The sequence below is a fragment of the Amblyomma mixtum genome, chromosome 3 (genome assembly GCF_055824585.1).
Source record: "Amblyomma mixtum isolate Tamu chromosome 3, ASM5582458v1, whole genome shotgun sequence".
Lineage (NCBI taxonomy): Eukaryota > Metazoa > Arthropoda > Arachnida > Ixodida > Ixodidae > Amblyomma > Amblyomma mixtum.
In genome coordinates, this window is record NC_143014.1 from 172,206,193 (window position 1) to 172,218,637 (window position 12,445).

The following is a 12,445-nucleotide window of genomic DNA, read 5'->3' on the forward strand; positions in this document are numbered from 1 at the left end:
GAATCCTTCATAGCCCATTGGCATTTCTGTTGGATCAAGGGAGCATTTAAGATGAGCTCTTAAAAGGAGCAGTATAGAGAATGGGCAGGGATGGGGCATGCGCATTCCATAACAACTTTATTTTCACTGGAAAAGTAAGTCTCCATTAGTTTTTTTTTCAATATTTCTTTTTGTAGGGAAACTACCCCTCCTACCCAATAGTGAGGACACTTGTATTGCGCTGACAAGCTAGCGTATGAGAGCCAGAGGACAAAATTCCGTTCTCCTGTAGCCGCCTCTGTGTGGAACACGAAAACACCGTCATTCGATTTCAACTCGAGCGACCACTGGGATTTTAGGATGGCATTCGTATCTTTTAGTGCGAAAGCACTTCTAGCCGGTTTCTGTGTGTGTGTGTGTGTGTGAAGTCTCTGTGAAACTGGCTCACTGGGCCAGTGGACACCTGAATCGCGCTGTCAATAAGCGGTGGCGTCCACCTACAAACTGAGGCAGTTATGCGCCTTTCCTTTTCACAGAACCAGCGGAAGGTTTAGACTCCGCGGATTCTGAGGAAAGAAAAGGCGCATAACTGGCGACCTGAGTCAGTCGCGCTTTGAGATACGTGGCGGTGGTGTCCACCTGCAAAAAACCGTACACAATATTTTGCGCTTAGTAATGCTAAGCCACCAGCCATTTTTTTTTTAATTTTTGTTTCCTTCTCCACCTTCAGCCTTGACGAGTGTAACCAGAACACACTGTACTACACCGACTGCTCCTGGCTCGCGTGTACTTTCGTCTCTACGTACTGCATGTTCGACGACACCTGAGGCCATGCAGAAGGCTGGATCCTGCTCTGTATAGGGTGTCTAACCTAAGAATGGATTTCTTTTCCCCCTGTGTCTAGCATTCAGACATGGCACTTGAGGCAGTGCACACTGACCGACCGGCACATCGCAAGTGCATGCGTTCGTAAGCAGAACGGTAGATTCGGAAGAAAAAAAATGCTTCACCTGTAAACATGGGCTATCAAGTATTTCTTGATGAAACGCAGGAGAAACGTCGGGAATATTGAGAATGAAAAGCATTATCGGCATTTCTTTCTGAAAACACTAGAAGCTTGAAATCATTGAAACACTACGGGCAAAAAAGAAAGCAAATGCGCCCACTCTTTTTACTACACAATCCGTGGACTGTATTGACCAGCAGAAAAACACGTCACCAAAAGGAATCCGCCCGTATAGTACATAGAGACGACAAAAATATCCGAAAAACACTTCACATCATATTTGCTTTAAATAGGAAGCGATAATCCCGCAGCAAAAGACATCGATATAGAGAAGCCAGCACAATTATACCGCAAAGGATTTTGACACCACCGGAAAGAAGCTGGATAACCAAGACGAACTTGCTCTTTCAGCAAACGCACACTACCGGCCTGCAAGAGCTTCACGAAGAGGGATCATACGGGCATGTTGGCACATATTGACAGAAAAGAAGTAACAGCGCTTTTTGTCTCGTTCTCTGTCCCGTCTTCAAAAAGCGTTGTTGCTTCTTTTCTGAAAAGAACTTCACCACGCCCCTGCGAAGTAACACTGCGCTGTACGAATGCTCCCTACATTACTCATGTTCGCATTCGATCTGCGATGCAAATGGACGTGCACTAATGTTCTGTAATGACGAAGATTGCCCGTACAACCCTTGCGATTGATGAGTGCACGCTCCGGACTGTCGCCGACTGTCGAGCAGAACATTATCTGCGCTTGGCGCCTGTGCCGTGCCTTGCTGTGTTGTGCTGTGTTGTGTTATCCTGTGCTGCTGGTAAACTCAATTTCGTTTCATTAAACCAGCGAATTTAAGCTCTTCACACTTGCGTCCTGTCTGATCACAGGGAGTTTGAGGTCTATACGCTTACAGGTTTTGCAAAGATACACTAGAAAAAGTAGTGAATATAAACATTTTGTTAAGACCTTATGTCAAGGTTGGTTTTTTTTTTTCGTTTGTAAGCGCTGCTATATTACAAACACATAACCTTCAAAACTCAGTTCTTGGTGAAGTGACACTTCCTGCAGTGTCGCTTATTTAAATAAAATGGTATGAAGCTTCAAATATCAGCGAATTATTTGCGTGAAAATTATTGTACAGTGTTCAAGGCCTCTTTAAAGCAAGTGAAGTTTTTTCCATACTGATTGACCACTTATAGTCGTTTCAAACTGGGACCCGACCCTTCTAATTCGTTGCTCTAGCAGTAGCAGAAATCCCACTAACGAGGTTACATTCGCTACTCAGGAAGTCTAGAAATACAAAAATTATACAACGTATTTTTTTAAGCATGTGATTCGGAATATATGATACATCATTTCTGACAGTTAAAAAGAAATTGAAGGTGGTCTTTTTTCAAAAATAACTTTCAAAATTTGGCAACACACGTGTTCTCCTCGCAATCGAATGGATTTTCAGTTATGAAGGAATCCTAGCAGGCACTCCAGAATGAGTACAGATATTGCCAGCAGAACATATTTTGAACATTTTTCAAAACATGTCGTGTTTGCCTCTCTTTTTTACTCGACACCCAAACTGGGAGAAAAAATTGCACTCATCGCCTCATTACGTGGACTACCGACAGAAAAATATCCGGACAGCTGGGTGCAAACAACTACATTTTATAGCGGTCCGAAGTTGATGTTTCGCGAATTGCGGAAAACCGTCCCGTCCACGAAGTTCGCTTTGTGATTTCTTTTTTTCGGAAAAGGAATTTTTTTTTAATTAAGCTCAGATGTGTTCTTCAGTGTGCACTTCCGTTATTGTATATTTTTTCGTTAAAATTAAAAATGTCGATTGGACATGGAATAGAACAAAAACATGTAAATTTGTCATCCACCCCATGTATCCCGTTTCTTGATTATTGCTTGTAGCTTGGAACAGAACTTTTATGTGCACAATTCAAAAGTGTAAGGCGGTGCCAAAAACTAGAATGCTTGCTGCCTTTGCATTTCTGAGAAAGCTCTGGCTGAATTATTGGCCGTGCGTAACTTTTCGCAATGGTTGCACTGTGCGCTCTGTACTTCGTAAACACAACTTTTCGACACAAAGGAACGGAACTGAGTGTAGGCCTGCTTTCTTCCTCTATACTCTTTCGCACTCTGCATGGCTGTGCTGAAGTGCTGGAATTCCTACCATATAGCGTTTAGCAGCTCACAGTACTTAAAGGTGCACTGCAGAGGAATCTTATCCCGTATCTTTACCGCCGGAAATCGATCTACACCTTCCGAGCGTTCTTAGAAACTTCGAATTTGCCCTGTGCGGCCGATTTCCCTAATTTAAATCCGATTAAACGTCCCGGCTCCCGCCTTTCTTTTAATTCCCCGCAGACGGTGGGAGGAGTCGACCAACCTTTCAGCCAGTCCCGTGGCGGCTTGCCGCTCTGCCATCAGCGGAGTGATACGTAGTGATTGGCGAAAGCAAAGAGTCCACGCGTATTTTTATTTCCGTTGGCCAAATTTGCAGCTATGTAGTTCCTGACTAGATCTATTTATTCACGAAAACTAATTAAAAGCGAAAGCAAAGCCGCCACGCAACTGCCTGGAAGGCACTTCATGCGTTGGTTGACTCCTCCCACCGTCTGCAGCGAATTCAAAAAAAAAAAAAGGCGGGAGCCGGACCTTAATCCGATTTAAATTAGGGAAATCGGCCACACAGGGCAATAATTCGAAGTTTCTAAGAATGCTCGGAACGTGTAGATCGAGCTCCCGCGGCAAAAATACGAGTTTAGATTCCTCTTCAGTGCACCCTTAAGTGTAACACCATGATTCTGAAGGCACCCAGATGCACACGTTTTCCAATTGTTACAGCTTGATCGCTGGAGCAGGTAGTTTTTAAACTCTGAGCGAAAGGAGCGAGATCGAGCACCACCTGATGCGTCTACTAAGGAGCCATTCAATTCGCACACCACCTGGTGTGCCCTTTTCCCTCGCGGTATACATTCGAATGCGCGCGAATCGCATAGGGTAACTGAGATAAACACTTCAAAAGAACTTATTCCCGATATCGCGCTGCTGCTGCCAACGACGCACTTGAGAGGAATGGCTTTGTTCAGCTGGCATAGACAAGACTAGCTGTCACCCCCCCCCCCCCCTCTTCAAAAAGAAAAGAGCAGCGCGTTAAACTTGAAGCAGCACAGGGCCAATAGAATTTTTAATTTCTATTTTGTAAAGCATTACACACAGAAAAAAAAATTGTAAAATGTCGTCACCGCAAATGTTTTTAAACCCTAAAAAATCGAACACTTCACTGTAAAATAGCAAGATTTGGTAGGTATGCGATGTTTCGTTGATATTTCCCCCCCTCTTGTGCGCTATTCAATGAACCTGATCTTTGGGGAGGCTGGATTTCGATGTTTTTGTGCTTCCGTAGAAACCTCACCGCCTAAAAAATCATCCACAGTTTTCGAAGACAGCGACATCAGTACAGACTAAGTTCTATGAAATCCTGTCGAGCCTGGCTGCCGGTGCAGATTGAAATTTAATAACCTTTTCTTGTTCTGAAATTACAGGCGAACACCAGGAGCACGCCTGATAACCAAGCCTAGACCATCAGCCACAGAATCCTAGCAGCATCCCCCGTTTAGACTCAGAAGGCTCGGCCCAATCTTGGAGCACGCTAAATGCAACGGGAGACGCCCTCATCTGATTTAAAAAACGTTTCAGGGAGCACTCCCAGCTTTTTTTTTTTATCTTAGAACTCTCCTGGACGCTCCTGCCAGCCTACCAATAGTCACATCAACTTCTAAACTCTTTGGACTGCTTTTTATGTTGGTTTTCTGCTTCTGTAACCGTAACCACTAAATACAGCACGACAGTAATTCTCAACAAGTTGTGTGCATCTTGTGTGACCACTTGCTAAAAGCTCTACGCGGAACACTGAAGGAAAAAACATATCTGCAGGTGGGCGCAACTGTTTCCACGAGCAGTGCTGTACATTCAGCTTGACTCTTAAGTGTTTTCTTTTTTTTTTTTTTTGTGCATGTGCACTTGCAAAAGCAAAATAGCTTTTGCGCTCGCTACTGGTTCAACTAGAAAACGACGCCATGGGAAACGATCCATCACCTTCAAACGCAATGAAACAAACCACAGCCAGGACCATTAATCATTACGGGCGCAGAAACGCGTATCAGTTATTTTAATCTGAAAGCTTTCCATGCAAGTATACGATGGCGAAATTTTAATCTCCACCAGATTATCAGCAACCATCAAGTTTCTTAAGATTTGGTTTGGTTTGGTTTGGTTTATGTGGGTTTAACGTCCCAAAGAAACTCAGGCTATGAGGGACGCCGCAGTGAAGGGCTCCGGAAATTTCGACCACCTGGGGCTCTTTAACGTGCACTGACATCGCACAGTACACGGGCCTCTAGAATTTCGCCTCCATAGAAATTCGGCCGCCGCGGCCGGGATCGAACCCGCGTCTTTCGGGTGAGCAGCCGAGCGCCGTAACCACTGAGCCACCGCGGCGGGGTAAAATTGGTGAAAAGCCCGTCTTCGAGCGACGCTGTAGCGGCTATTTTCCTCCACACGCGCGGGAGTTAACTTTGTTGAAAGAGGCTAGTCTGTAATCTTCGAAAGATCTTGAACTACAAGCATGTGCCGGCATGTGACCCCAGCTGCGGTGGAGCGCTCAGTGGCTATGGCGAACTGCTACCGAGCACGAAGTCACGGGTTTGATTCCCGGCCGCAGCGGCCGCATTTAGATGGAGGCGAAATGCAAAAAAGAAACGCCCATGTACTGTGCGATGCCAGGGCATGGTAACGAACTCCTGGTGGTCAAAATTAATGCGGAGCCCTCCACTACAGCGCCTAGCCTTTCGCGCGTAAAGCACAATATTACTTCTAGCATCAACTGGCGTGCTAGGAAGAGGCCCTTGTTAGCACTCTCAAGGCAAGGTTATGCATCCGCGCGTAAAAGCACACTCTAAAGTGGAAAGTGGACTAATCCTAATCGATCCTAATCAATCAAGCACCGAAAACGCGCCATACGAAAACCGCACATTCAAGGGCGTCCGCAGAATTTTTTTCAGGGGGGGGCCCATTGGTTGTTGGCGCCGGAGGGGGGGGGGGGGGGTATATTCGTAGCGAAAAGGCACTATTTGCGGAGTAAATTTATTTATTTATATATAAATAAAAAATAAGTAAAATACACACATGAAAGAAAATTACAAGCAGCAAATTAAAGCGCGGATTGTAGAGATACATTGGAGTTTATCAACAAAGAAACAATTAAAATTAATAAAAATGCAAAAAGATACTATCAATACTCGAAGTGCTCAGTCTTACTGCATACGGGTTCTCGACTCACCCGAATTGATGACCAGCACACAGCGCAATATGTTCACAAACACGCAACTACAGTCACTCAGTCAGTCTTCCTTGAACAGCAACTGTAGGCGCCTCGGATTTTTCTGGGCGAATTGCGTAGTTACACGGGTGATAAATTCATTTCTGTGCTTCATTACACGCTCTCAGTGCACAGTCATCATATATATTGATTGGAAAAATGGTTGAACGAGTACGTTGAAAACAAAAGATGACTATATACAACGAAAACTTATTTACAAGATAAATGCACGCTCGCAGCTTCATACACCTCGCTCCATCTTGCTCGCGCATCCGCACAGTCGAGCAACCGCACACACACTGCTCGCCGCTCGTCGTTTTCTCGTCCGCTGTCTTGGTTGTTCTCACCTTCGTTGACAACCCGCCACTAAAAACACTGAAGCACAAACACAGAGGCGCGCACATGTGCAAGGGCTTACTTGCCACAATATCCACGAATGCGCACTTTTGGGGTGTAAGGAACGCCGCGCGACTTCCGAGGGGAAGGGACACCCGCAACTAATTCGGTCGGAAAATTTGTTTTTGTGCTTTTATGGGGTTCAGAGCCCCAAAACGACTCAGGCTATAAGGGACGGAGTAGTACAGAGTTTCGGATAATGTCGACCACCTGGGTCTCTTTACCATGCACTGACACGCACAGTACATGGGCGCTGTTGTGATTTGAGGCCCAGCCAGAGGTGACAGGCGAGCCAGGCAGGCGCCATCGGGCTGCGTTGACCAAAGGCGCTGGTTTTCGGAGAAGACGCAAGGAACGCTGGTGTGGGGGCGCCTCTGGAGACTGCGTCGCCGTGAACAAAAGCAGCTAATCCCCTTTGCCGAAGGTTCTGAAAGCGGCGCTTCTACCGCACTGAGCTCTCCCGTGGATCGGAGGAGACAGCGAGCGGCGGCGGCGCCAACTCGTCGCCCGCTTGCCCCTGAGCAGCCCGACAAAGCGGGGGTGGACACGGCTGATTTGTCCTTCCCCCCTCAAGAATTCATCGGTGGCCGGCGTACGAACGTATCCTGATTCTAGCGAGCGACCTGTGCCCTCTTAGCGCGCGAGCGGCGCGAACTTGATTACTTTTGTATTTTGTAAATAGTGTACAAAGCTCTCCCCTGTCCTTTCTCGCTGTCGCTCCCCTCTATACTTCTCCTCACTATCCTCTCCCTTTCCCTTTCGTTTCCGCCTGCTGCAGCTCGGGTGCTTAAGATATTAGATAGCAATTGCCGCGGCCGGCAACACTCTTTTGCTTCACTTTTTATTTTTATTTTTTTTTTTAAATAAACCACTACCACCACCACCACCTGTGCCCTGTGCACTGTCTGCCTCCGTGTCGCTATCTCTCTAGAGATCAAAGAAACAGACACCCATCTCAAGACGGCTCGAAACACATGCTCGCCGGTGCCGCTGCATGTCTGCGACAGGTCGTCCTTCAGCAGAGCTGGCGGTGGCGTGGTTTGAAAACGGCGGAACGACGCGCGCCCGGACGCGGCATTTCGCAGATGTGACCAAGCGTCGAAGCGGGGCTGCTTTTCTGAGCGCACCACCGCCCCTGGCGTGCGGCCATCACTCACGGTTCGAGTGAGTGATTTTCCAGGGGGGTGCAGCCGCCCCCCCTTGCCCCCCCCTCCGGACGCCCATGCGCACATTCCATATGCATAGCAAGCGTATTTTCTCTCCTCTGATCGTCTCTCACTTTAGCTATATAATGTACAAAATTTACAATGTAATTAATGCGCTACACATAAAATAAGAATATCACAGCACGTTTTTTTTTTCCTTCAAATAGTGGTGCCTTTCTTGACATTTCCACTGAAAAAGACATCAGATCGCCTGCACCAATTCCTACAGCTGCTTCTTATTCGAGCAATAAAATGTTTTAACTCTCGTCGATGTCGGAAGTGAGAGATCAGTTCCATCGCCCATACGTCCCCATTTAGTTTCGACACCGCCCATGAAATCCAGGTGAAGACTGTCTGAGATATAACAAAGCACTCCTGGGCAGTGTTATATTTTGCTGCAGATTCACGGTATTCAGAGGCGATCGCTTCAAAGGCTATTGTTCACTGCTACCTCTTGAATGTAGAGAGGTTCTGATATCAAGAGGTACCGCATATCACGGAAGTACGTGACCGGCATCATGCATAGTCGCAAGCCATCAAGCATTATGTCACCGCTGAAAAGTGTATCCGTAACATGGCTGCGCTTGACACGTTTCTTCCAGCTGCGCCAAGGCAATGGTACGCCACGCGGCGTAAATGCACCGTATTTACTCACGTAATGAAAGCACTTTTTTCTAGAAAAAAATCCCCAAAAGCTTGGCTGCTGCGTTAATTACGCGGGGAAAAATACTCCGAAAAAATCTCGAAGCTGCAAAAACGGAACAAAAAATAGGCTTGTGGAATAAATATATACTTCACCCGATAAAACTCACCTAAATAATTTTACCAAACGCACTCCTCAGCACGGTTTCCGTGGTCGAGAGAATATTCAACAAACTTTTTTTCTGAACCCTGTCAGGTGCCATTTATCATTTCGATAGAAAACAAATATTTTCCAGCCTAATAGCATATCCAAGCATCAAGAAAGCCAGTTCGTTAGTTTTAACGAAAAACGCCGATAGTTATTTTTTTACATGTAGACACAAAATGGCTTACTATTTATTATTATTATTGGTTTATTATTAGGGTTTTAACGTCCCAAAGCGACTTACGCTATGAGGGACGTCGTAGTGAAGGGCTTCGGAAATTTCGACAACCTCGAGTTGTTTAACGTGCACTGACATCGCAGAGTACATGGGCCTCTATAATTTCGCCCCCATCGTAATTCGGCCGTCGCGGCCGGGATCGAACCCGCGTCCTTCGGGTCAGCAGCCGAGCGCCGTAACCACTCAGCCACCGCGGCCGGCTACAAAAAAAAATGGCTTAGAAACTGTAAAAATACTTGCGAACTACAATATTAAAACATCAGGATTAATGAAATCAACCGCTTAGGAATCGCGGAATCATTTTGTGCTTGGACGATGCGCATGAGGGAGGAAATCTACAAATAGAAAAATAGATAATCTGTCAGCAAGACAATGGCGAAAAGCATGCTAGAAGCTCACTCCATTGTGAAATATATATATATTTTTTTTTTTTGCTGCGTTCGCTAGCTGGCATAAAGAACCGCCCTATTTTAAGGTGAAGTATGCTCAATTCGGCTAATTTGGCGCTAGCTGTAGCACACGAAGACAGAAAAGGCTACGAGTTTGCAATGCACACAGCTGTGTATACAGTGTGCCTTCCCTGGCTTTTCCTCTACCTCCACACATTTTGCTCAAACTTTCACGGTACGTCTCCGCAGACACCTGAAAGTCTCCGCAGTTTGTGAAAAAATTTCGCAGCAGTGAGGCGTCATGTTGCAAATTAATTTAAAATTGTTCCAATTCGTGGCCTCAATCGGCGAGATTTCCCCGGGAAACCTTGCGTGTGTGACGTCACAGTTTGCACGCTCGTCAATATTCGCTCTGTGTTTGCTGAAAGACAAACGGCGCCTGCTAGCATTCGCTGTCATCATTGGCAGGCCAAGCGAAAGGAGTACGTTTATTACGCGAGGGGAAAACAAATGGTACTTTCTGACAGGCAAAGGAGGGGGTGCGTGCATCACGCGAGTAAATACGGCAATTCATCAGCTTCCCCTGTCCTGTGGAAGATGCTACATCAACCAAACCGCTAATATGAGGCTACGCGAATGTGCAAGAAATTAAAAAAGAAAACAAAGCACATGATAGATAACCAAAAGAAGCCAGCCGGCTGTGAACCAGTGAAATCAAAGCAATGTTTAACAAGATGCACACCTGAAATCATAAAATAAATTCGCGGTTTCAGGCAGGGTCCATGGTGATTTGACAAGTTCCTTCTTCGTGCCTTCTTTTTGTCTCTCTTTCTCTATTTTCCTCTCTCCCTTTTGTCTTTTTTTTTTTCCTTTGAGATATGGGAGTTACCGCTAAGTGAGATGACTCCGAAGGTACGCAGCGTTTCTTGTGAACTCGTGTGGCAACATATCGCTCCATTTTCTTTTTCTGCAAGTCGTTACTTGGTCGGCCTTTTTTTCTTTGTCGTGTGCATGTGCATAAGCGTAAAATAAACGGTGCTGCTCTCGTGTCCTCCCGCAATGTCCCCGTTTCGTACCGCTGCACTTACAATCATGAGCCAATGGCAACTAGACCAGTTTTCTGCTCTTTTGTATTTCAAGCAACAGAAATGAGGCTCAGGGACTTTGTAACCCACAAAGCAGGTTAGTAACCCAAGTGCATCGGCGACGACTGACGAACTACGTTCTGTATACTACTGTGACGATGACTGAAAGCTACGCTAACACAGCACCAGGTGGCAACGTGTTTGCGCGCTTTTGTTTTGAGTAAATCGTTCCCTCTAGCTAGGTAGCTAGCGTACGGAGATAAGGTGCCTCTCAGCTCGCGAACGTAAATGCAGGACGTCAGTATGGCGGTGCATAGGCGTCTGATAAGGAAGCGATAGCGATGTCGACGTTCACGTAAGTGAGAACACATCTCTGGACCTTCAATCTATGCCGTCGAAAGGTAGGTACGTAAAGCAAAAATGAAAAGCGGCATAAAGCAGATAAAAGCGCGGTTAAGGATCGACCGCTCTTTTCGATCATGTCCGTCCGCTGAACCTTACTCGAGCTGAAAATAGACGCTGCAGCAGCGATCTGTTTTCGTGGAAGTCCAAGCTGACTTGCTCCTCAGGTGTGATGACCTCGTAAGAGGGCAGTCGATACTGTACTGCCTATATCGGTCAACCTCTCGAGTTTCTGAGCGTCATCCCTCTCCCCCTCGAGTCTTGCAACGCGTGAAAGTGTAGCTGCAATATGGTTTGATTGGTCGTTTTTTTTCTATTCTTCCTTTTTTTAAAATTCCCCTGCGCCGCCGCGGTGGCTCAGTGGCTATGGTGCTCGGCTGCTGGCCCGAACGACGCGGGTTCGATCCCGGCCGCGGCGGCTGAATTTCTTTGGAGGAGAAATTCTAGAGGCCCGTGTACTGTGCGATGTCAGTGCACGTTAAAGAACCCCAGGTGGTCGAAATTTCCGGAGCCCTCCACTACGGCGTCTCTCATAGCCTTAGTCGCTTTGGGACGTTAAACCCCATAAACCAACCAACCTAAACTTCCCCTGCAGCGTCGCCTGCAACGTAAATTCGAATGCTTTATACTCACAGACCGTGCTGTTTTTTACAGCATGGAAATCTTTCACACCCCCCCCGAGCACGTGACGGCCGTCGCACTTCCGTAAACGTTAAGGAACGAACTATCAGTTAAGGAAAACATGGCGAAGAGTAACGCGTGCGTTTCCTCTTTCAGGAGTCCCGAAATAGTGTACCGCTCTTTGTTAGTTGTTACTTCAACCCACCAATTCCCATGCATTGAAAACGTTGGATAGAAGTTATAAATTTCCAGGACTTCATCATTTGTCGCTACTTGATCGCAAAAAAATGTAAAAACTTTGAGATTCATTAGGAAAACAACAATTACATTATTTTATTTGAGCTAATTCTTATAATACCCAACACCAACACCATGTGCTAACATGCATGCGCGTGCAGAAATTCAAGTTCAAAATTCGAAACTGCTCTATCATCTGCGAATGCAGCATTACGACCACATAAATTTTAGGCTGCTTTGCCTTATGGCTAGCTTTGCACGAATTTATCTTTTCGCGGGGCTCCTGCATCTCGGGCAACTTATACACTTGCGTTCATAAATATGTTGCAGAAGAGCGTTACTGGGTAGCAGTTCAAGTAGATATGCAGGCAGAATCTAAAATTATTCACATTTTTGCGCTCTATATATATACAACGTCGGTCGTTAATGGGTTTACACCGCTTTCTTCTCCATTGTTTGGGCACGACTGGCACGACTGTCCATGATGTGCATGATCTGCCTCACAATATGTTATTACTGAAAACGGAGGTAAAGCTCTCAACCACCAATCAAGATTGCTGGTTTATAGGATTTAACGTCCCAAAGCGACTCCGGCTATGAGGAAGCCGTGGTGGAGAGCTCAGGATAATTTCCGGACCACATGGGGATCTTTTTCTTTTTCT

At 46.1% G+C, this 12,445-nt stretch overlaps 1 protein-coding gene across 1 annotated transcript in view; it reads right to left on the minus strand.

Moving 5' to 3' along the window:
* LOC149352724 (uncharacterized) overlaps window positions 1-12,445 on the minus strand; it is a 35,804-nt gene that overhangs the window by 5,871 nt on the left and 17,488 nt on the right. The gene's annotated exons all lie outside the window — the stretch shown is intronic.